Genomic DNA, 22,970 nt, shown 5'->3' with positions numbered 1-22,970 from the left:
GTAAGACAAAAGACATCAATATCAATAGTTTAGCAAAAATCTATATCTATGAACAACATCATCTTGTTTCTATGAATAATTTTGAAATGTACCAGAGGTTTTGATATCTTTGTCTGGGATGGTGTGTTAATATAAGGGTTAATATATTGTTTAATATCATCATCATCACTATTATAGGTTAAGGCAGACAGTTCATGATGTAATTTAACTGTTACATGATCTCACTGTTTAAGATTCATAAAATGTATCAGAAGTATTTAAATAATGGGTTTTAGGTAATACGTTTTACTCTCTCTCATATATATATATATATATATATATATATATATCTATATATATATATATATATATATATATATATATATATATATATATATACACATATATATATATAGATATATATATATATATATATATATATATATATATATATATATATATATATATATATATATATCCTTTTCTGACCAGGTATAACTTTACGTATTGGAATGTTTTGTGTATCGACATGATCAGCAAAGCTGTGCTAATCAGGCCCACCCATACTAGGTAGGTTTGCTATAGGCGATCAGATGAATATATATATATATATATATATATATATATATATATATATATATATACATACATATGTGTGTGTGTATGTGTGGAGAAAGAGAGTATCTATTATACAAAAATTCTTGCTATTTATAACACATTCATCTCTTCGAAGTTGGACTTGCTAAGGAGAATATCTAAATACAACTACACACTATTATTGCAGCAGACTTGGACTGCAATCAAGGCAATGGATTCAGTGTTGTCCTCTATGATGCCTGTCTGATGTGTCTCTATTCAATCTCTCTGTATTGAATGGGAACATCAATGATGTGGTTATTGTCTGCCTCGATGATAATGTGTATATCATATTTAGGTTCAATTACATATTTGGGGAATATCTTTAGAAAGCAGCTTGGAATTTTTATATCATCTTGGGTAAATTAAGATTTTTGCTTGGGTAAAAAAGATAGTGATGATAATACCTGGACAGGAAAATTAATGTGTCTATATGAATATGTCTTAAAATAACATTTTATATTCGAATATATATATATATATATATATATATATATATATATATATATATATATATACAGCACATATGTGTGTATGTATAGGTAGTAGGGTGGCCAGGGTACCAGCCACCCATTGAGAGACTACTGCTAGAGAGTTATGGGGTCTTTTGACTAGCCAGACAGTACTACATTGGATCCTTCTCTCTGTTTACGGTTCTTTTTCCCTTTGCCTACACATACACACCGAATAGTCTGGCATATTCTTTATATATTCTCCTCTGTCCTCATACCCCTGACAACACTTAGATTACCAAACAATTCTTTTTCTCTCAAGGGGTTAATTACTGCACTATAATTTTTCAGTGGGTACGTTCCTCTTGCTAAGGGTAAAAGAGACTCTTTAGCTATGGTAAGCAGCTCTTCGAGAAGAAGGATACTCCAAAATCAAACCATTGTTCTCTAGTCTTGGGTAGTGCCATAGCTTCTGTACCATGGTCTTCCATTGTCTTGGGTTAGAGTTCTCTTGCTTGAGGGTACACTCGGGCACACTATTCTACCTTATTTCTCTCCCTCTTGTTTTGTTAAAGTTTTTATAGTTTGTATAGGAGATATTTATTTTAATGTTACTGTTCTTAGACTATTTTATTTTTCTTTGTTTCCTTTCCTCAATGGGCTATTTTCCCTGTTGGAGCCCCAGGGCTTATAATAAGCAGTGTGTTTTTCCATCTAGGGTTATAGCTTAGTAAATAATAATAATAATACTATTAAGCCATATAAGAATTCAAGAGAGAGACAAATTACTATTATGGGTACAGAATAAGTTTCTATTGCTTGTACAGGTCAACTTAGATTCAAAACTTAGTAACTTTTGAACTTTTGAAGTAGAATGTCCACTAAAGGAGAGACAGGATTATTCCAGATTAAAATATATGCTGTAGTTGAAAGGGTCACCCAATTGTGAGATATTTGCTATGAATATATCACTTTAATTTTCGTGAGAGAGAGAGAGAGAGAGAGAGAGAGAGAGAGAGAGAGAGAGAGAGAGAGAGAGAGAGAGAGAGACTGGGGAGTGTGGCTGATACTGCCAGTATCTGTCAAACTAGGCTGTTGACAACACCTATAGATGGTAGGCACCGATGCAAGAATCTTGAAAAAAATTTCATTTATTTCACAAAAAAGCAGAGCTGTACAAATGATGAATTTCCTAAGACTGCCATTGGTTGAGATCAAGGGAAGATGTCTAAAACTAATAGTTGTTTTCATCTATCAGAAATTGTGTGTACTTCCTTCCAAGTGAATGATATCTGATAAGGGGTTGTGCAAGATGAATTAGTACAAGCATGAATTTTATTTATATGCGATGTGTACGTTCAGTTGCTCACGATTGTATATTTATGTCAACTGAGGAATTGTTTTGTAAGTTTATTCATACACAATTCCTCAATAACTACCTTTACCTAGCATCTAATATTGACGAAGCTATTTTTTTACTTTTGCGGAAAAAAAATATGCACAAATTAAGTTTTTTTCACAATTTTCAACTATTGGTAGACTATGCACAAAAAAGTTAAGTCAATTGGCTTCAAATTTCAAAAGGAAAATATGTAACAAAATCATTTTTTAGATAAAACAATAAAAAATTTCTAAGATAATGCCCTCTAAATTCCTCTCTGGCGCCAATAGAGAATTTAGACCTGTGGCCATGCAATGGTGCTGGTAATTACTCAATTTCTTTCTTTATCAACAACTGCGATTGAAATCGATTATAGTGTTCCTACTTGGAACTCAAAACCACACTAATGATGACTACAGCCACTTGGAATATCGCATACAATAACCTCTCACAGATTCCATGTAAACTTTCTTCGCCAATTTAAGGAAATGAATCTTTAGAGTTTATGGTGATTAAACATCAGAGAGAAAATAAGAAAAATAACCCGTTAAATGACTCCTTACCTTTTCCCTCTATTTTTCACAGCAGTAGTTAAAAACCAAGTCCTTTTCCGGCCGGGTTTATGGCGGACAGAATCTCCTTCCACGGCAGTCAAAAACATCCCTAGACAAGCACTAGAATATCCCTAGATCAGAGGTATTTTCCCCTATTATCATTCAATATAATGCATATACTGTGCTGTATTTTCTATCGTAATATTCTATATATTTACTTTCAATCGCTGTATTTATGAAACCACAAAAATATTAAATTTAGACAAGCAAAAGATTGATCCAACTTGTGTTTTGATTTCAACCCGTGCTAAGAAGGATATATTCATGCAGTTATAATCGTATTGAGAATCGCACACAAACAATAATTAACAGAATGCAACCATCTCAATTGTGTGCCTCTAACAACTAGAATGTCCCTATCTGGGGGCAAATTTCCTACGACAATCAGGGACCTCAACCACATTCTTCGTTTCTCTAGTTAATCTCTCCATTAACTATAAAAGTTGCATTCTGACTAAGATATATTTAGGTAGACAACTTGGAATATAATAGACTTTATCCAGGAGACTTGTATGAACACCATTTAGTTAGTATTTCATAGGTATATATACAAGAGTGAAGCGTACTAACTGGCTGTTTTATATTCACCTTGTGAAATAAACTAATTTTTTATTAAAACAAGCATTTTCCCCCCAAAAAAATTCTTTCCATAGTACGAACTTTAATTGAGTAAGTAATGTATTTCAAATCAGACTGAAACTACTCTAATGTCTAAAGACTTATTAGAATATCTTCAAAGAATAATCCATTTTGAAGGAAAACACAGCTATTCGCTTGTCAACTAAAAGAAATTGATTGATTGATTTAAACTTTTCTAGTATCCTGACATCTAAGGACATTGACGCCGATATAATCTATTATAAATAAAGAATTAAAGAATATTGAATGAAAACCATAAAAACAGAGATATTATAAAAGTTAAACAGCTTTCAGAAGACCTGCTTCTGAAATTAATCTAAAAATAACGGTAGTAAAATACGACACATCATGTCCAAGAATCTTGGCAAGGATGAACCTGCCATCCTCACCTCGAGCCACAAATAAATGTGTATTTCTTCCGGTACTATAAGTGGGGCATTCTGTCAACAAATACTTCACTGTCAAGGGTACCAAACAGTCATTACCATATGGCTGGTGTTGGCCAGTTAGCAGACATTCATTTTTTATCCAAGTTTGACCAATGAGGAGACGACAAAGAGAAGTCTCCCACTTTCGGGGAATTATGTTATACTTCCAAGGGGATGTAACGTTTGTTATTACTCTCATTTCATTTTCAATTAAACTATCCCAATGCTGTTGCTAATTATCATAAATCAAATTCTTAATGTAAGGTAAACAATCTTTACAGAGAATGGGATATCTTTCTGGTAGCAACTCGGCTACAGCATTCTTTGCCAGTGAATCTGTCTCCTCATTCCCAGACACACCTACGTTTGCCGGAACCCAGCAAAATTGAACTGTTATACCTCTCAGTCCAATAAAAAATGGCCATTCTAAAGTCTTTAAAACCAAAAGGTTACTATAATTAAAAACTTCTAAAGCTTGAAGGATACTCCTTGCATCACTAAAAATTGTAAAATTACTTCCCTTCTCTAATACTATTTTCTCAATTGGGGTTAGTATGCCATACAGTTAGGCAGTAAATATGGAAGATATTGAAGGAAGTGCACCTCTACAATTAAAACCATTACCATGTACTCCAAATCCAATGCCATCAGATTTGGAGCCATCAGTATATATAAAAGTCAACTCCCTATGTTCTGCAACATGTTCCATAAAAAGAGATTGCTTCTCGGCATGTCATATTCTTTTTAACACCAATAAAATTTTTACAAAAAGGCATTTGTATTAATTTTACGAAGTGGTGCTGAGAAAATAATAATTTTTTCCTGTACAGACGTCAAGTAAAACTAATTAAACTGCCTTTGATCAAGGGTTTACAAGCTATAAGCACAACAACTATGTTCTACAGGTAACGTTGCAAACAGTTCATTTTTAGTTAAGACACAGCCTTATCAGCTACAATATACAGATATCAGACATCTTGCAGGAATGAAGTAAAAGTTGAGAGGTTCGACAGCAAAATGGAAGCAGAATTATTATTATTATCATTATTATTATTATTCTAAAGCTACGACCCTGCTTGGAAAAGCAGGATGCTGTAAGCCAAAGGGCTCCAACAAGGTAAATAGCCCAGTGAGGAAAGGTATTAAGGAAATAAATAAACTACAAGAGAAGTAATGAACAATTAAAATAAAATATTTCAAGAACAATAACAACATTGAAATAGACCTTTCATATATAAACTATAAAAACAAAATCAAAATTGGAAGCTAAATATGATGGAATGGTGTGCCTGAGTGTACCCTCAAGCAAGAGAACTCTACAGTGGAAGACCATGGTACAGAGGCTATGGCACAACCCAATGGTTTGCATTTGGAGTGTCCTTCACCTAGAAGAGCTGCTTACCATGTATGCACAATTTGAAATGGTAGGATGTGCAAAGGATATATAAACCCACAAGATAGAAGTGGGGTGCAAATTCCCTGTGTATCTAACCATGTTAAGGAACACCTAGTAACTCTGTACTTTACTATGCTAAACACTCCCCAAGTTATTAATTGTTACAGTAGGATACAGAAGTTCTTACAACCTTCATCACTGACATATGTACTGCTATTCTTTTTGTGAAAAAAAAGAAAGTTGTTGCTAAAAACAGCAGACCAAGTTTATCAATCTACAATAAGAAAACTCTACTACATGACGTAATCAACCAGAAATGGCAGACAAAACTTTAATATGAACAAATTAAATATATTTATGCATATACAAAACAATAAAGAGTGCATCCTATACAGCCGAGACACCAACAAAAATTACAAAGAACCAGAGAATGAAAACGAAACCTCTTCAATATCAATATTACATCACTGTACTCAAAAATTATTTCTGGTGTGTTCTTCAAACTATTGAAGATACATAGAAGAAATTAAAAAAAAAAAAAAGAAACTACTGTACACCATAATCATACACAAATTTTCAGTGCAATTTTCACTACCCTAACCAAATAATGAAACCTTTGGATCAGGAGAAAACCACAATAAAACTGGACTGTGTCCACAATGAAAGGTTTTTCCCATGATTGTGGAACTTAAGTGACTCTGGAATCAACTCTGAAATTAAACGTGTACAGGAGGTGCAATGAATCTCTAAATAGGAGATTATGAGGTAGTAAAGAGTAGAGAAAGTTTCATAGAAGACTAAGCTTGTAAAGGGAAACCCGGTAATTTTACATTTTACTAGGATAAGTACACTTTAGCTAAGCTGCCAATCTTATAACGAAAACTCCAAAACGATCATCCATCTCCTGAATTGTGCACTACGTGACTGCACTTCTTCAACAGGTCTCCACAGCAACCAGAAGTTTTCGTTTCATGTCAGTGTGAGGAGTGAGTGGTTCATCTCTTGCCAATTCCCCAGGCATACACTTTTGTCGTCTCACTCGTTTTATTTCTACTTCTAAACTTTTGGTGACTGCTTCCTGGGCACTGGTATCCCGGTTCTCTTGTAACCATGTGGCTAGTGCTTGAGAAGATCTTCATATGCATCCTTGAAAGTCATCTCAGGGCACTTGAGGCGTTTTTGAACAACATCAAATTTTCTTAAAACTGGGGTCCAAAATGTCAGAAATGCTAGAAACTGAAAATTAAGAATTCCTGTCAAAAGTGCCCCAATGTCTGCCCATGACTCTGCTGAGAATTTAGCTGATGAGAATATGCTTTCTAGGACCTCTAGTACGCCATCCAGTTCATTCTGAAGGGCACAGGTGGCCTCTGCCCTAGAACTCCATCTAGTGTCAGTGCTACTCTTGAGAGTTACAGCAGTAACTTTCTTTAGTGTGTCCCATCTTGCAGTGCTTCGGCTGAAGAAACTGAAAATCTGGTTGAAAATGTTGAAAAAGGTCATTGAACCTACACCAGATTTAGCTGCGTCTACACCTGCTAAGTTTAGACTATGATTATTGCTGTTAATAAACACAATTTTTGAATTTCTCTCACATAGTCGACGTTGAACGCATGTGTGTCTCCCAAGCATGACACTAGCACTGTCAAAGCAAACAGCCCTGCAATTATTAAAGCCCAGACCAAAAGACTGTAATTATGCTTTTCAGTTTTAAGTCTTATGTGATGATCTGGGAGTCTTTAAAATATTAACATTGATTTATATAAAGTATTTATACATATAAAGTCTTGTTCAAATATAAATTAAGTTGGTTTTTATTTAGTTTTTGTCCCCTTTATTATATATTAAATCTTATTGCAGAGTCTATTAGATTCTGCATTATTACCAGTAGCGAAACAGCATATACCTATATATCATGTGCATGTATATTATACAAACTCTTAATTCGTTCTTTACTTGTAAAAGCATCTAACTCAAGGTTTTTCAACAAGTGAGAATTAAAGGGAGAAAGATCAGTGGCCTTTAGTGAACTCTCAGATGGTAGCAAACATAGGCTATCTGAACCAAGAACAAATAGTAAATTTGGTGAAATGGATTTTAGCTACTGTGCGCCTAGACACTATAATAAACTGCCAACTGAAATGAAGGACCTAAAGGGAGCAATTGAATTTAAGAAGAAACTAAAGACATTACTTTTCACAAGATCATATGATTTGGAAGATGCTACAATCAAAGAATTGTATAAGTTATAATGAAAATGTTTCGTTAGATGATTGATATGGACCCGCCCGAGAAGTAGTTCACTCGACTTCAGTGGAGGGTTGGATTTAAACCCAAAACAAGTAAACAAGTAAACTAAAACAGAAGCACATTCACGAGAACTTCAAGAAAAAATAGTTTGAAATACCTTCCTTCTTTACAGAAGCACTGGATAAATACCACATCCTCCTACCGAGGTATCTGCGTGTTTACTGAGTCTTTTGTAGCTATCAATACTACAGTATGTTTCAACCAGTCAGAGGCCTCAACCAAACCCGGTGTCTTTATCTGTTTTCATCCAGTATTTTAGCTAGTATTTTAGCCGGAAGCTTAGTAAACCCTTCTAAGATTGACTTTTTGGACCAAATAGTTTTTTTTAAAGACATTAATGTAACGATTATTCATTATCTAATAGAGTTAGAACCATAAAAAAAAAAAAGGCCGGAGTCCTATTTACATTAGTTTATGCCCTAAAATAATAGAAAATATATCAGCTTCTATTAAGAGAAAACGTTTTTATGGGTGGCTACAATAATTTATTTGCCTCAGAAAACTCATTTCAAATTTTTTTATTTCGTGGATACAGAAGAAAATTTCGTGGAATAGTGACTAAAAATATATCAAAATATGCTCATAAAGGTTATATGATAAATAATTAATGGATAATGGTCCTATAACATTAAAATCGAGCGAGATTTCACAAAGGATCTTTGAATAAATTCTAAATGAACTCGCATCGAGACGTTCCAGAGAGGTTAAACGGCTATTGAAACGAATTTAAGTGGGTGTCTTTTTACAGAGGACTATAAAATAGCATAGGTCATTTAACTCTCAATTCCGTTCAGGTAACCACAGTAATTCATGTAGATATATCTTGAAGAAAAATAACGATTGTAACAATTATCAATGTTTCAAAAATTATTTTTTTCTCTCGCAAAGCTTGGATTCTACAAGACTCAGCTCTTACGGTCTATCTGGTGAAATAGCCATTGAGTTACAGTATGAAGCAAAATTGTTAAGCTGGACGGGAAGATCGAAGTAAGTTTGGAAATCGGCAAAGTAGATAATTATAAATTGTGAGCCGCAACGGGGCCAGATACTCACATCACTACCACCTCTTGCTGAAGTGAGAGCATTGCCTGTGTCTCCAGAAAGCCTTGATTTTAGTTAAAGAACTAAACAGGATCTTTATATTTCCTTTATCATGTCTACTTTCAGGATATAAAGTGCGAAGCTGTTCGTTATATCACACAACACTGTCCTATTGCAAACTAGTAAATTAGAGCCTTTTAAAGTTTATACCAAAACTGATCAGATAAATCATTCATACTAGAAAAACGATAGCTTTGATTAGTTTCACATAGCTTATTCTATCTTAATACAAGATAACCCTCAGATCTGAACACAACCAAGTAGTGTAGTGAAAGCTGGTTTACGTTTTGTCCATACAGTTGAGCAGTGCCTGCAGACAAATGATTTGCCTGTGAACGTCCACATTTGGTGGTCAAAGCCATGAATTGTCAACGTTATCAGTTGAAGAAATAAACTTGTTTAGCAACGCTGCAAGACACAAGAGCAACCCTTAAACTTGCTACTTATCAGACGAATGAGCCTGAACTAATCTATTAGAACAGTATTTTTATCTTAAATTTCATTTGCTATTTATGAAGGACGACATTTGTCCAGCACAACAACATGGCTCGTAGGAGATGCAAGAAAGCAGCCCATTATCATTGCTATGTGAACCAAAATGAACCCGGCATAGCAGAGGAAGATACTATGTAAGTTAAGGATTCAAAGAAGAGGATGCTTAGGAAGTCGTGAGACAATAGGACCGGAGTTTACACATGGGCCAGAAGTAGATGTACTGTAATGGGAATAAATTACATAATGATTGATAAAAATAGATACCTCATGATCAGATAATCGTTCAGCACCTGGCATTTCCTCATTGCTGTCATAGTTCGAAATAAATGACCATAATACGTCGTCGCCAGTTCAAAACTGACGATGCCTGGAAGCACCATACTTTGTGTGCGTATTAATTAGTTTCCTGTTCCCGATTTTCTTACAATTATTTTACGCATACTCTTTGTTTCTGATTTTACACACGAGTTAATGTATGTTTTAACCTCCACTCTGTCCACCTTCACACTAAATTGCTTATTATGTCTAATTGTTGCAGTACGTGTGTCATAGTCTCTCGACACGAATTTACATACAACACAAGTGCTTGTCGTCGTTGTAACTATGATCCACATTTCACTTTCGAGCAAAAGGTTCCTCGGACAGGAAAACGGTTGATAGTGGGACACGAGAAGCGACATGTCATGTGTAGCCTACTGCCTTACTATATTTCATGTTTCAGATTGCCTGGCCCCCTTAGCCAGGCACGGGCTCTTTCACTTTGCAGCCAGTTTATCATTTCTAAAGTCTCCCAGCAACTACGTACCATGACTCCTCCCCAAGCCTGACGAGCTATAAGTCAATCATATATACTTCGAAAAACAGTTAGAAACCTAATAGATGGTTGCAGTTTCTCTAATTATTACTCCACACCAAGCTGTTTTTGTATAGCAGGGCCTAGAGGCAATACGTCAAATATGCCAGGCGCTAGTACCTTACCTTCAGTTCATTTTGGAAGCTACACAATTTATTGTAGATTACCTTTCCGTGAGTGTCTTCGCCACTCTCAACACATACCACAAATCCAGAGGTGGGAGGACGCCCTCCTGGAAAATCCCCCCACCGTTTAAAACAGGAAAACCCATCGAAAACTAAACCAAGCTTTGCTGGTGGTTAACGACCATCCATAAGTAACTTTAATACACAGTTTCTTTAATTTTTAATCTTCCAAATGTAACAAGTTCCAGCCACCTTCCCATTGGCTTTTATATATCAATCAGTTTGGTTACACCGCACCAAGATTAAAGTTAAGACTTACAATAGTTACCGTACTATACTGGCCCCCACATCTCACTACATTAACAGTACTCAGTCTGCTACTTAATCCTTATACACCATCAAACTAAACTTCTGTGGCAGAGCCTGCAGACAGTCTGAAAAGGTCACAGTATGCAGGTAGAGATCGACCTTGTGAACAGTGGTCTATTAAACTTTACGTGGTATTAGGTATGCCAGAAAAATTTTATTTCCCAAACAGTGGGGAAAATTCTCAACCAGCTTCTCACAATCATTTGAGATGGAAATAGTAAAAATCGATAGGCCTTAATTTCCCAAATAAGGGGGAAAAATTCTTTACCACTTTCAAATTTTTTTTTGGAGAAAATTTCAATACTTACTAAATTTTAGGGTCTCTTTGAATGCTTAATGTAAAGCTTACCAAGCATGTTTAAAGCTTGTACTTCATATTTTCCTTCATTCTTAGAATAAATTTCCCAAAAGGAAGTAAATACACTAGAAACTTCCAAACACCGGAGTTTAGTTTAATCTTAAGCAACCATGTTAGAAATTTACAAATCTAAAAGTACCAATGGAATTACAAACAATTTGATTCGAAAATATTTTTCTTGAAACTTTTAAAAGTTCAAATATGCATATAGGCAGAATTAGACTTTTCCTAAAGTAGACAACTGCTACATTAAAATATCCATAACCTTCATGTACCAAACAAACTCCACAATACATTAATACTTAATAGCTTTTACTTAAATCCAACGAACAGTTAGGGCATGCCTCCCCCTAAAGTAATAAATATCAAAACTTTAAATAATTCATTGCTTTATTTAAATCTGAACTGATTTACAGTTTCAACTGTAAAAACAGTATTGAAAAAGTAAAGACAGATCCATACAGATTTTAACTTAAGTATTGAGAAAAGAATTATTGAAAATAGAAATACATGAAATTGCGCAACTATAAAACTTAAAACTTTAGCATTGAGAAAATTATGGAGGTCTAAAATCTTTTCTTAAACAGCATTGAAACATTGCTCAGATTAGAAATAAGAATATGGCATTACAGTTGGACAAATAACTTTTTCAATCTTAAGTAAAAGAAAATAAATTAAAACCAGTAACATTTGCTACACTTCCAAATTTACTATATATTTGAAAATTTCGTATTTAACTTTGGCTTTAGCAAAAGCTTAAATGAAACAAATTCTAATTTAAAAGCACAAATAAAACAAGATTTAAAGCACAAAGTCTGGTCGATGACGGGTCGCCCTGTCCTGGTTGAATCTTCAACCACTAGAAGACCCAGGAATATGGATGATACGGTCGATATAGGGCGTCCAGTAGCAAGAACCCGTGTCAGCGTACTGTCCTGGTTAAATCCTCAACCATTTGCAGACTCAAATAATTCTCATACAATTCCATATTTGAGAAGTACTTTGAAGCATTGAGTCATTTGCCTGGTCCATTGTGGGTAAAGTGGGTAAAATATCTCAAGTCTGAAAGAATTCACAGAACCGATGTCCGTAGTTTGTCTTTACGGTTTGAAAAAATACTAGTGCTCTAGTTCGCATTCCACAGAATCTTTAATATATAATGTTGAGTGGTATGTGGCCAGAAGTTTCACTATCATACGCTGCAATACCAGTTACCATCTGAAAGAAAAATTTCATATCAATATTTAGGCAAAATATAAAATACAAAGTTTTAATAGTCACCAATCATTCAAATAAAACTAGCCAATTTTAAACCAAGTAAAGCTATTGCAAGTTATAAGTCATACAAATAGAATTGCTAATTTTAAACAAAGTAAACTTATCGCTGTTGGATCATAGTCAAATAAATAAAATCAGCTAACTTTAAAGTAAAATGTTATTTTTATTAATAAAATAAATTTTTGAATATACTTACCCGATAATCATGTAGCTGTCAACTCCGTTGCCCGACAGAATTCTATGGAGGGATACGCCAGCTATCACAATACTAGAAGGGGGTGTACTCACCAGCGCCACCTGTGGCCAGGTACTCAATCATTTGTTGTTTACACCTCCTCAATTATTCCTCGGTCCACTGGTTCTCTCTGGGGAGGAAAGGGAGGGTCGATTAAATCATGATTATCGGGTAAGTATATTCAAAAATTTATTTTATTAATAAAAATAACATTTTTCAATATTAAACTTACCCGATAATCATGTAGCTGATTCACACCCAGGGAGGTGGGTGAAAACCAGTGTACATGATTAAAGGATAGCTAAGTATCCCCAAATTTCATATAACAGTTATCTCAAATAACAATGAAATAATAAGTACCTGGTAAGGAAGTCGAATAGAACCGTTACTCTGCCTTTTATTTAAAGTTCGTCTTCCTTACTGAGCGCAGCGTTCCTCTTGGAGGCTGAATCAACCCAAAGGTGCCAAAGTACAAGGGGTTGCAACCCTACTAAAGGACCTCTACCAAACCTTTAACCCAGGCGCTTCTCAAGAATGAATAGACCACCCGCCAAATCCAAGGATGCGGAAGGCTTCTTAGCCTACCGTAACAACCATAAAAACAACAATAAAAGTATTCAAGAGAAAGGTTAAAAAAGGTTATGGGATTATGGGAATGTAGTGGCTGAGCCCTCACCTACTACTGCACTCGCTGCTACGAATGGTCCCAGGGTGTAGCAGTTCTCGTAAAGAGACTGGACATCTTTCAGATAAAATGATGCAAACACTGACTTGCTCCTCCAATAGGTTGCATCCATAATGCTTTGCAGAGAACGGTTTTTATTAAAGGCCAACGAAGTAGCAACAGCTCTTACTTCGTGGGTCCTTACCTTCAGCAACGCAAGGTCTTCCTCCTTTAAGTGAGAATGTGCTTCTCTGATCAGAAGCCTTATATAGTACGAAAGCCCATTCTTGGACATGGGTCTCGAGGGTTTCTTGATGGCACACCATAAGACTTCTGACTGTCCTCGAATAGGTTTAGACCTCTTCAGATAATATTTGAGAGCTCTGACAGGGCAAAGAACTCTCTCTAGTTCGTTACCTACCATGTTGGAGAGGCTAGGTATTTCGAACGATCTAGGCCAAGGACGTGAAGGAAGCTCGTTCTTTGCTAGGAATCCAAGCTGAAAAGAACATGTAGCTGATTCGGTTGTGAAACCAATGTTCTTGCTGAAGGCATGAACCTCACTGACTCTCTTAGCTGTGGCAAGGCAAACGAGAAAAGCAGTCTTGAGGGTAAGATCCTTGAAGGAAGCTGACTGGAGAGGTTCGAACCTAGATGTCATAAGGAACCTTAAGACTACGTCTAGATTCCAGCCTGGAGTGGAAAGACGACGTTCTTTAGACGTCTCAAAAGACTTGAGAATGTCTTGAAGGTCCTTGTTGGAAGACAGGTCCAAACCCCTATGGCGGAGGACTGAGGCCAACATGCTCCTATACCCTTTAATTGTAGAAGTAGAAAGGGATCTCTCATTCCTAAGATGAATCAGGAAGTCAGCTATTTGGATCACAGAGGTATTGGTAGAGGATATTGAATTGGCTCTACACCAGCTTCGGAAGACCTCCCACTTAGACTGGTAGACTCTACGAGTGGAAATTCTTCTAGCTCTGGCAATCGCACTGGCTGCCTCCTTCGAAAAGCCTCTAGCTCTAGCGAATCTTTCGACAGTCTGAAGGCAGTCAGTCGAAGAGCGTGGAGGTTTGGGTGCAACCTGTCTACGTGTGGTTGACGTAGAAGGTCCACTCTTAGAGGTAGAGTCCTGGGGAAGTCTACTAGCCATTGACGTACCTCTGTGTACCATTCTCTTGCAGGCCAAAGGGGAGCAACCAGCGTCAACCGTGTCCCTTCGTGCGAGACGAATTTCTGCATAACTTTGTTTATGATCTTGAACGGAGGGAATGCGTACAGGTCGAGATGGGACCAGTTCAGAAGGAAAGCATCTACATGAACCGCTGCAGGGTCTGGAACAGGGGAACAATAAAGCGGAAGTCTCTTGGTGATGGAGGTGGCAAACAGGTCTATGGTAGGCTGACCCCACAACGTCCAAAGTCTGTTGCACACACTCTTGTGGAGGGTCCATTCCGTGGGAATGACCTGATTCCTTCTGCTGAGGCGATCCGCTGAAACATTCATATCGCCCTGGATGAACCTCGTGACCAGAGTGAGGTTTAGACCTCTTGACCAAATGAGGAGGTCCCTTGCGATCTCGTAAAGGCTCCTCGAATGGGTCCCTCCTTGCTTGGAGATGTAAGCCAAGGCTGTGGTGTTGTCTGAATTCACCTCCACCACTTTGCCTAGCAGGAGGGACTTGAAGTTCAACAGGGCAAGATGGACTGCTAACAGTTCCTTGCAATTGATGTGGAGTAATCCTTGTTCCTTGTTCCACACTCCTGAGCATTCCCGTCCGTCCAAGGTCGCACCCCAGCCCGAGTCCGATGCATCCGAGAAGAGAAGAAGATGGGGGGTCTGGATGGCCAATGATAGACCCTCCTTGAGAAGAAGATTGTGCTTCCACCACCGGAGAGTGGTCTTCATCTCTTGGTTGATAGGGATAGAGACTGCTTCTAGAGTCGAGCCCTTGTCCCAATGAGCTGCAAGATGGAATTGAAGAGGGCGGAGGTGGAGTCTCCCCAGCTCGACAAACAGGGCCAGAGATGAGAGGGTCCCTGTGAGACTCATCCACTGTCTCACTGAGCAATTGCTCCTCTTCAGCATGCTCATGATGCACTGTAGGGCTTGGTTTATCCTGGGGGCCGATGGAAAATCCCGAAAATCCCGACTCTGAATCTCCATTCCCAGATACACAATGGATTGGGAGGGAATGAGTTGAGATTTCTCTAAATTGACTAATAGACCTAGGTCTCTGATTAGATCTAAAGTCCAAGAGAGGTTCTCCAGACAACGACGACTCGTGGAGGCTCTCAACAGCCAGTCGTCTAGGTAGAGGGAGGCTCTGATGTTCGATAAGTGCAGGAATTTCGCTACATTCCTCATCAGATGAGTAAAGACCAAAGGAGCTGTGCTTAGGCCAAAATACAGGGCTTGGAACTGATAGACAACCTTTCCGAAAACGAATCTCAGGAAAGGTTGGGAGTCTGGATGAATGGGAACGTGAAAGTATGCATCTTTCAAGTCCAATGAGACCATCCAGTCCTCCTGTCTGACCGCTGCTAAGACCGACTTGGTCGTCTCCATTGTGAACGTCTGCTTGGTGACATACTCGTTGAGAGAGCTGACGTCCAGCACCGGTCTCCAACCTCCTGTCTTTTTGGCCACAAGAAAGAGACGGTTGTAGAAGCCCGGGGATTGATGGTCCCGGACTATAACCACTGCCTTCTTCTGCACAAGTAGCGACACCTCCTGTTGCAAAGCTAGCCTCTTGTCCTCTTCTTTGTAGTTGGGAGAGAGGTTGATGGGCGATGTGGTCAGAGGCGGTTTGAGGCAGAATGGAATCTTGTAACCGTACCTCAGCCAACTGACAGACTGTGCGTCTGCACCTCTCTTCTCCCAGGCTTGCCAGAAGATCTTGAGCCTGGCACCTACTGTTGTCTGGAGAATCTGAGAGTCAGTGTTTTCCCTTGGATGTCCTGGGTCCTTTCTTAGACTTGCCCCTGTGAGAGTCTGGACGGGAGCTTCCTCGGCTGGGGGCTCTACCACGAAAGGGCGGTATGAACCTAGTGGCCGGGGTATCAGCCACTGGAGAGCGATAAGTCTTGGGGACAGAGGTGGTAACCTTAGACTTACGAGCCGATGAAGCTACAAGATCGTGCGTGTCCTTCTGTATCAGGGCAGCCGACAAGTCCTTAACTAGCTCCTCTGGAAAGAGGAACTTAGAGAGTGGAGCAAAAAGGAGCTGAGACCGCTGGCACGGTGTAATGCTGGCTGAGAGGAAGGAACACAGTTGTTCTCTTTTCTTCAACACCCCTGATACAAATAACGACGCTAGCTCACCCGATCCATCCCTGATAGCTTTATCCATGCAGGACATAATTAACATGGCAGAGTCTTTGTCCGCAGGAGATGTTTTCTTGCTGAGGGCTCCCAGGCACCAGTCGAGAAAATTGAACATCTCGAAAGCTCTGAACAACCCTTTCAGAAGGTGATCCAGGTCTGAGAAGGTCCAACAAACCTTCGAGCGTCTCATCGCAGTCCTCCTAGGCGAGTCCACCAGACTTGAGAAGTCAGCCTGGGCAGAGGCAGGAACTCCCAAGCCTGGTGCTTCCCCTGTGGCATACCAAACGCAACCTTTCGATGCGAGCTTCGTTGGAGGGAACATGAAGGAAGTCTTGCCCAGGTGTTGTTTAGACTGAAGCCAATCCCCTAAGATCCTTAAGGCCCTCTTGGAGGATCTAGCTAGGACAAGCTTAGTATAGCACGACTTAGCTTGTTGCACGCCTAGCGAAAACTCAGATGGAGGAGAGCGGGGAACAGCAGAGACGAAGTGGTCAGGGTAAAGCTCCCTGAGTAGAGCCAAGACCTTTCTAAAATCAACAGACAATGGAGAAGGCTTAGACTCCTCCACGTCTGATGAGGGATCAAGATGTGCCTCCTCATCATACGACACTTCATCAGCAGAAGGTAGCGAAGCAAAAGGACCAGAATGCTGAACCGCAGAGTCAGAATGGGCAGGAACAACAGCAGAGGTTACCTCAACTTGAGGGAAAACCTGAGGTTCAGACTGCATAGGTTGAACAACAGTCGGAGCAGAAGGCAAGTGCAAGGGTGAAGGAGGATGACTCCTAGCAAGAGTTGCACCCAAGGAATGCACCAGCTGAACGGAGGACGGAGGCGGAGTAGTCCGTTCCTGTTCCTGTGGTATGAGTGGAGCGTGAAGAGACCGAGGCTGTGCAGAACAAGGTAAAGATCCCGCAAGCAGAGATGTCTGAGGAGCAGGATCAGGGTGCACGGGTAGAGCTCGGTGCAGCAACTGAGGAGACTGACTCACAGGTGGAAGAGGTTGTTGAACTTCCACCGAGAGTTGCACCGCCGGTGGAGCAGCCAGGGGAGGAGGAGGAAGAGTGGAGTAATCCTCCTGATCCCAAACCGAAGGTTGCCTTAAAGAAGGCTGATGCTGAACAACACTGGGAACAGTGAACACAGAAAGTGGTTCAACCTCGTATGCCTGGCAGATGGAGCTGCGACTGGGTGCAGCGAGTGCAGGAGGTTGGTGCACCACCGGTGCAGGTGGGTGCAGCACAGGCTGAACGGGTGCAGAAGGTTGGTGCACCACCGGTGCAGGAGGGTGCAGCACAGGTTGAACGGGTGCAGGAGGTTGGTGCACCACCGGTACAGGCGGGTGCAGCACAGGCTGAACGGGTGCAGGAGCACGACACTCACGCATCAGGTCCGACAGCTGAGCTTGCATGGACTGAAGCATAGACCACTTGGGATCAGCAGAGACAGTGGCAGACTGAGGTAAAGCCATAACAGTGGTTGCACCACCGGTGCAGCTCTGTTGTACCTTACTCCTCTTGGGCGGAGTACAGTCGCTAGATGACTGAGGCGAGTCAGAGCTGAGCCAACTACTGCAACCTGGCTGAGCACTCGATGGCTGGACTCTGCGTTTAAGCGGTCTAGAGACCTGAGACCAACGTTTCTTCCCCGAGAGAAGATCAGCGGACGAGCGGAAGACGGGCTCAATCGTCTGCAAGTGGGAGTGACGGTCTGTGGAAGACACGCCCGCAACCACTGAGGATAATTCTGTGCGCCTAACAAGGCCTGCCGAACCCTTATGCCCTTCGACATTGCTTCTCCCCTGGGCTTGGGAGCTTGCAAGAGGTCCCGGACTGGGAGAACGACTGGCTCGCACAGAAAAATCCCCACGCACCACACTGGCACTAACACTAGTACAAGGCACTGCACCGACACTAGCACTCGTCACAGCACTGGCACTAACTTCACCCACTGCACTCTTGGCCTTCAACTCTTTCACTTCGGCCATCAGAGACTTATGGTCACTTACCACTGACTCTACCTTATCGCCTAAAGCCTGAATAGCGCGTAAAACCACTGACATATCAGGCGGAGGGCACACAGTAGGATCGGGGGTAGCCACTACAGGGGTAGGATCAGGTTGGGGATCATGAGATGAGGAAAATAAAGAAGAGTGAGACGAACTCCTCCTAGCTCCAATTCTCTCTAACTTAGAAGAATACTTCAAAAGTCGGACAAAATCCAATTCCGAAAGTCCGGCGCATTCCTCACATCGATTTTCTAACTGACAGGGTCTGTCCCTACAGTCAGAACAAGCGGTGTGAGGATCTACCGAGACCTTCGGAATACGCCTATTGCAAGACCTACATCGTCTATGGGAGGGGGCTTGCGAAATGTCAGACATTTTGTTTTCAAGAGAAGTCAAAGGGAGATCCAAAAAACAAGCAAAAATTCGTTAACTCATTAAACTGAATTAAATAAAAGCTATCTAGCTAATATCTGAAGGTTTCTAGTAATGCGACAGCCGTAAATCAAAGAGAATACATCACCAAATAAGCGAGAATAAACTCGAAGACCATGAGCGTATCCCAGAACGTTTAGCCGGAGGCACGACAGAGGAATAATTGAGGAGGTGTAAACAACAAATGATTGAGTACCTGGCCACAGGTGGCGCTGGTGAGTACACCCCCTTCTAGTATTGTGATAGCTGGCGTATCCCTCCATAGAATTCTGTCGGGCAACGGAGTTGACAGCTACATGATTATCGGGTAAGTTTAATATTGAAAAATTATTACAAACCACAGCCATAGAAATACAATATCAGTCCAAATAAAATCACAAAGTCATACCAGTCAAATATAAAACTAGTTAACCTTTAACTTCGTTAAATCATGACAATGTTAAGAATTCAAAAAACGTGAATATATTGGACATTTAAAAAAAAAAGTGTAAAAAAAAAGGGGGGGGGGGTGTTTTGGAGAGTCAAGTGAATTCTTACCATTGATTTCGAATTAAATTTTCTAGGAAGAGTTGATTTTGAAAATTTGACAGGATGCATTCAGTGTCTTCAGCAGAAGATCAGGATTCCCAGTACAGCCAGCGTCTGAAAGGTTTTAACATAATTAGCAATAAAAATCTTTCATTAAGAAATCCTGGTAACCAAAGTAAAGAGGAAAAGTTAAAGACACTGATGACTGATTTTGAAATCAGTTTAAATAAAAGAAAAGATCTGGTCTTTACCAATTGTAAAAAAAGTGTCTTACATTCGCTGGTTTAGGATTCGCTGCCAATAGAATACAGAATTAAATATTTGAGTGGTGTTAGTCAATCTCTTCTTTCAGCATAGAGTGATAACATTTAGTACCTTTAAAACTTCTACCCAAGATCTCTTAAGACTTTGCAATTGAATGTACTAAAATTTTACATCAACACTTAATGGTAACGTTAGAATCTCCTAACTTATGATAGTAACATTTAAAACTTCCAATCTAATTAAATCTCGTTTGGTAGACTTATATGAACTAGAGAATCAATTGAAAAGATAAACTTATCTTCAATGATTAAGAAGCCACAAATAAAATTTTACACCAGCTGTTATAAATGCTAATTTTCTAGGATTAAAAGAGTCTAGATTTCATAGACTCAGTCTCTAAATAATTACATTTTAAAACATTACGCTAATAAATTTTAATACAAAGTTTCAGTAAATACTGTTCATGAATTAGAACCAGTCAATATTTTCATGCACAAACTAATTCATTCATTATCGCCATTGTACACTTATCTAATTTTGATATGAAATTCTCAAAAAGTACACCGTTCTTGGCCGTATTTCGGTAAATTGCATGAGACCGTAACTTTACCTACATTATCTTTCACGGGTTGGTGACAGTAATATCACTCTTCTAAGCCAATATATCAGTTTTTAAAAATAAATCCTGCAACATTTAATCCAGGATTTTTAACTTTTTTACGGCAAACTTAACAGTGTAGGCTACATAAGCAGTAATCAGGAACAAGTAGCTTTTAGTAAAACCAGATTTTCAATGGACCAATCTTTACCGTAAAAGTAAATTCATGCGTCCAATACCAATATACGATACCCTACTAACAAAATTCTTATGTTCCATTTAACTGGGAAATTCAATAGATTCGAAATTATTTATTTCCCATTTAAATAATAAACTTCAGATTAATTCATATAGATGAACAGAAAAGTAATGAACGGGTCGAAGTGATATTTAACAAAATTTACTTAGAAAATCGAAATAAGAATTCAACGTAACAGACTAAAAAACTTCGAATGTAGACCGAGAATTAAAGTTATGTCACAATATACGGTAAAGAGTCTAATCATCAAATTAAGTGTTTTAAAATAACTTTGTAAATGATTTTACTCCGCAAGAGGTTTTGCTAAACTTTCACTAACTATGAACATTAAACAATGCAACCGATAGTGAATACTAGTTTCGTAGCTTTGTTGTGCAGGAAATTAAGCTAGCAAGACTGGCCAAACTTAAATAGTTAATTGGTAAACTCAAAAGACTAACTTAAAACATTCTAAAACCGACACCGACTCAATTGCTAAAATCAATCCGATTCATCAATCACTTAAAAGAATTTGCCCTAAAAATCTGTAAAAGTCCTGGATTAAAGTTTGCCTGGCCGTTTGAAAATGATATAACTGCGTAAAGGAGTGATACAAAGGTTACCAACCCGTAAAAGTTGATGTAGGATAAAAATTATGGTCACATGTACCTTACTGAAATACGGCTGACAGCATTATATTTATATGGAGAACTTCAGATTAAAATTACAGTGTTCTTTATTGCCGTACAAGCTACAGTAACAAAAAGTAGCCTTTGAAAAAAATAAACAGTAGTAATAAAGTCAGCAGTTACACCCATGGCTTAACGATTTGGTTTTAAAGAAAAGGACACTTTGGTAAATCTTATATATTAAACGCACAGAATTATCCAACAACTTTGCGAAAGTTAGCTAAATTACGATTATACGATTAAAACTTACAATTTTAGGAAAGCATGGCAATATTTACACACTTTGATGGTTGACAGGAACATTTAACACATTGAAAGTTTCACAAACTTGACTGGCGCAAATGGTCATATTACCCAAGAGCTTACCGGCTCATGGTGTGTAAAAAGGAGCCTGTAGAATTAACAATATACTAGCATAACGTTCACAATCTAATTATCACAGAACTTAACTGGACTTAACACTGTAAGGAATCACACTTGACATCTAAATGAATACCACTTTTAAGACTAAATCTTCTGTACCCTAAGCAGAGAAAAAGTAACTTCACCAACGTTGACTTGACATATCAAGGATGACAAAACAACGAATAATTTCTTTAGTGTCCTTGTAGAAGCAGTGGTGCCATCTGTGTCTAAATTTCAGAACTGATAGTCTTTGAAAAAAATAATTATGACTCATTTCAAGCAACAACCAAAAACCTGAATTTTCCCGCATTTAAAATTACATGAAACTAGTATAAAAACAATCAAATTTATAACCTTTATCAGGACTATGATTGCCATAATTATATAAATCAACGGTGGATGAGTCGTAATTTTTAAGAGCTGACATTTATGGGAAATTATGACGTCACCTTGCAAATAAAACGTCTCTGGTATAATTTCTGTAAAGAACTTTTAGAACATGACTGGAATAACACCAGCATGTCGGGTGACATCATAAAGATGATCCTGGAAAAGTTCACTTCACGTGGACAAACTTCTTTACGTAATTTAAGGAAGTTTGGCATTATACATCTGAGATGAACTTTATGTGAGCTGGCTAAAATTAGCTTTAAGGGGTCGCACCTTTCCTACGAGAGAGAGAGAGAGAGAGAGAGAGAGAGAGAGAGAGAGAGAGAGAGAGAGATTTTAAACCAAATATTCGTTTAAAGCAATAAATATTATCGTATATACATATATATATATATATATACATATATATATATATATATATATATACATATATATATATATACATATATATACATATATATACATATATATATATACATATACATATATATATATATACATATACATATATATATATATACATATATATATATATACATATATATATATATACATATATATATATATACATATATATATATATATATATATATATATATATATATATATATATATATATATATATATATACATATACATATATATATATATATATATATATATATATATATATATACATATATATATACATATATATATACATATATATATACATATATATATATATATACATATATATATACATATATATATACATATATATATACATATATAC

General features: G+C 38.0%; 1 long non-coding RNA gene across 3 annotated transcripts; it reads right to left on the bottom strand.

Annotated features, from left to right (window-relative positions):
* Positions 1-11,426: 11,426 nt before the first annotated feature.
* Positions 11,427-21,915, bottom strand: LOC137623087 (uncharacterized). Of its 3 annotated transcripts, none has more exons than XR_011040548.1 (3): positions 21,851-21,915; positions 19,621-19,725; positions 11,427-12,354 (listed from the first exon to the last, which is right to left on the bottom strand). It is a non-coding gene; the product is annotated as an uncharacterized lncRNA (long non-coding RNA). The 3 variants fall into 3 exon arrangements; XR_011040550.1 differs by having other exon boundaries at positions 21,767-21,906; XR_011040549.1 differs by lacking the exon at positions 21,851-21,915 and adding an exon at positions 21,651-21,844.
* Between the last annotated feature and the right edge of the window lie 1,055 nt (positions 21,916-22,970).

Source organism: Palaemon carinicauda, chromosome 30 (genome assembly GCF_036898095.1).
Source record: "Palaemon carinicauda isolate YSFRI2023 chromosome 30, ASM3689809v2, whole genome shotgun sequence".
Classification (NCBI taxonomy): domain Eukaryota; kingdom Metazoa; phylum Arthropoda; class Malacostraca; order Decapoda; family Palaemonidae; genus Palaemon; species Palaemon carinicauda.
This window is presented reverse-complemented; position numbering and strand designations above follow the sequence as displayed.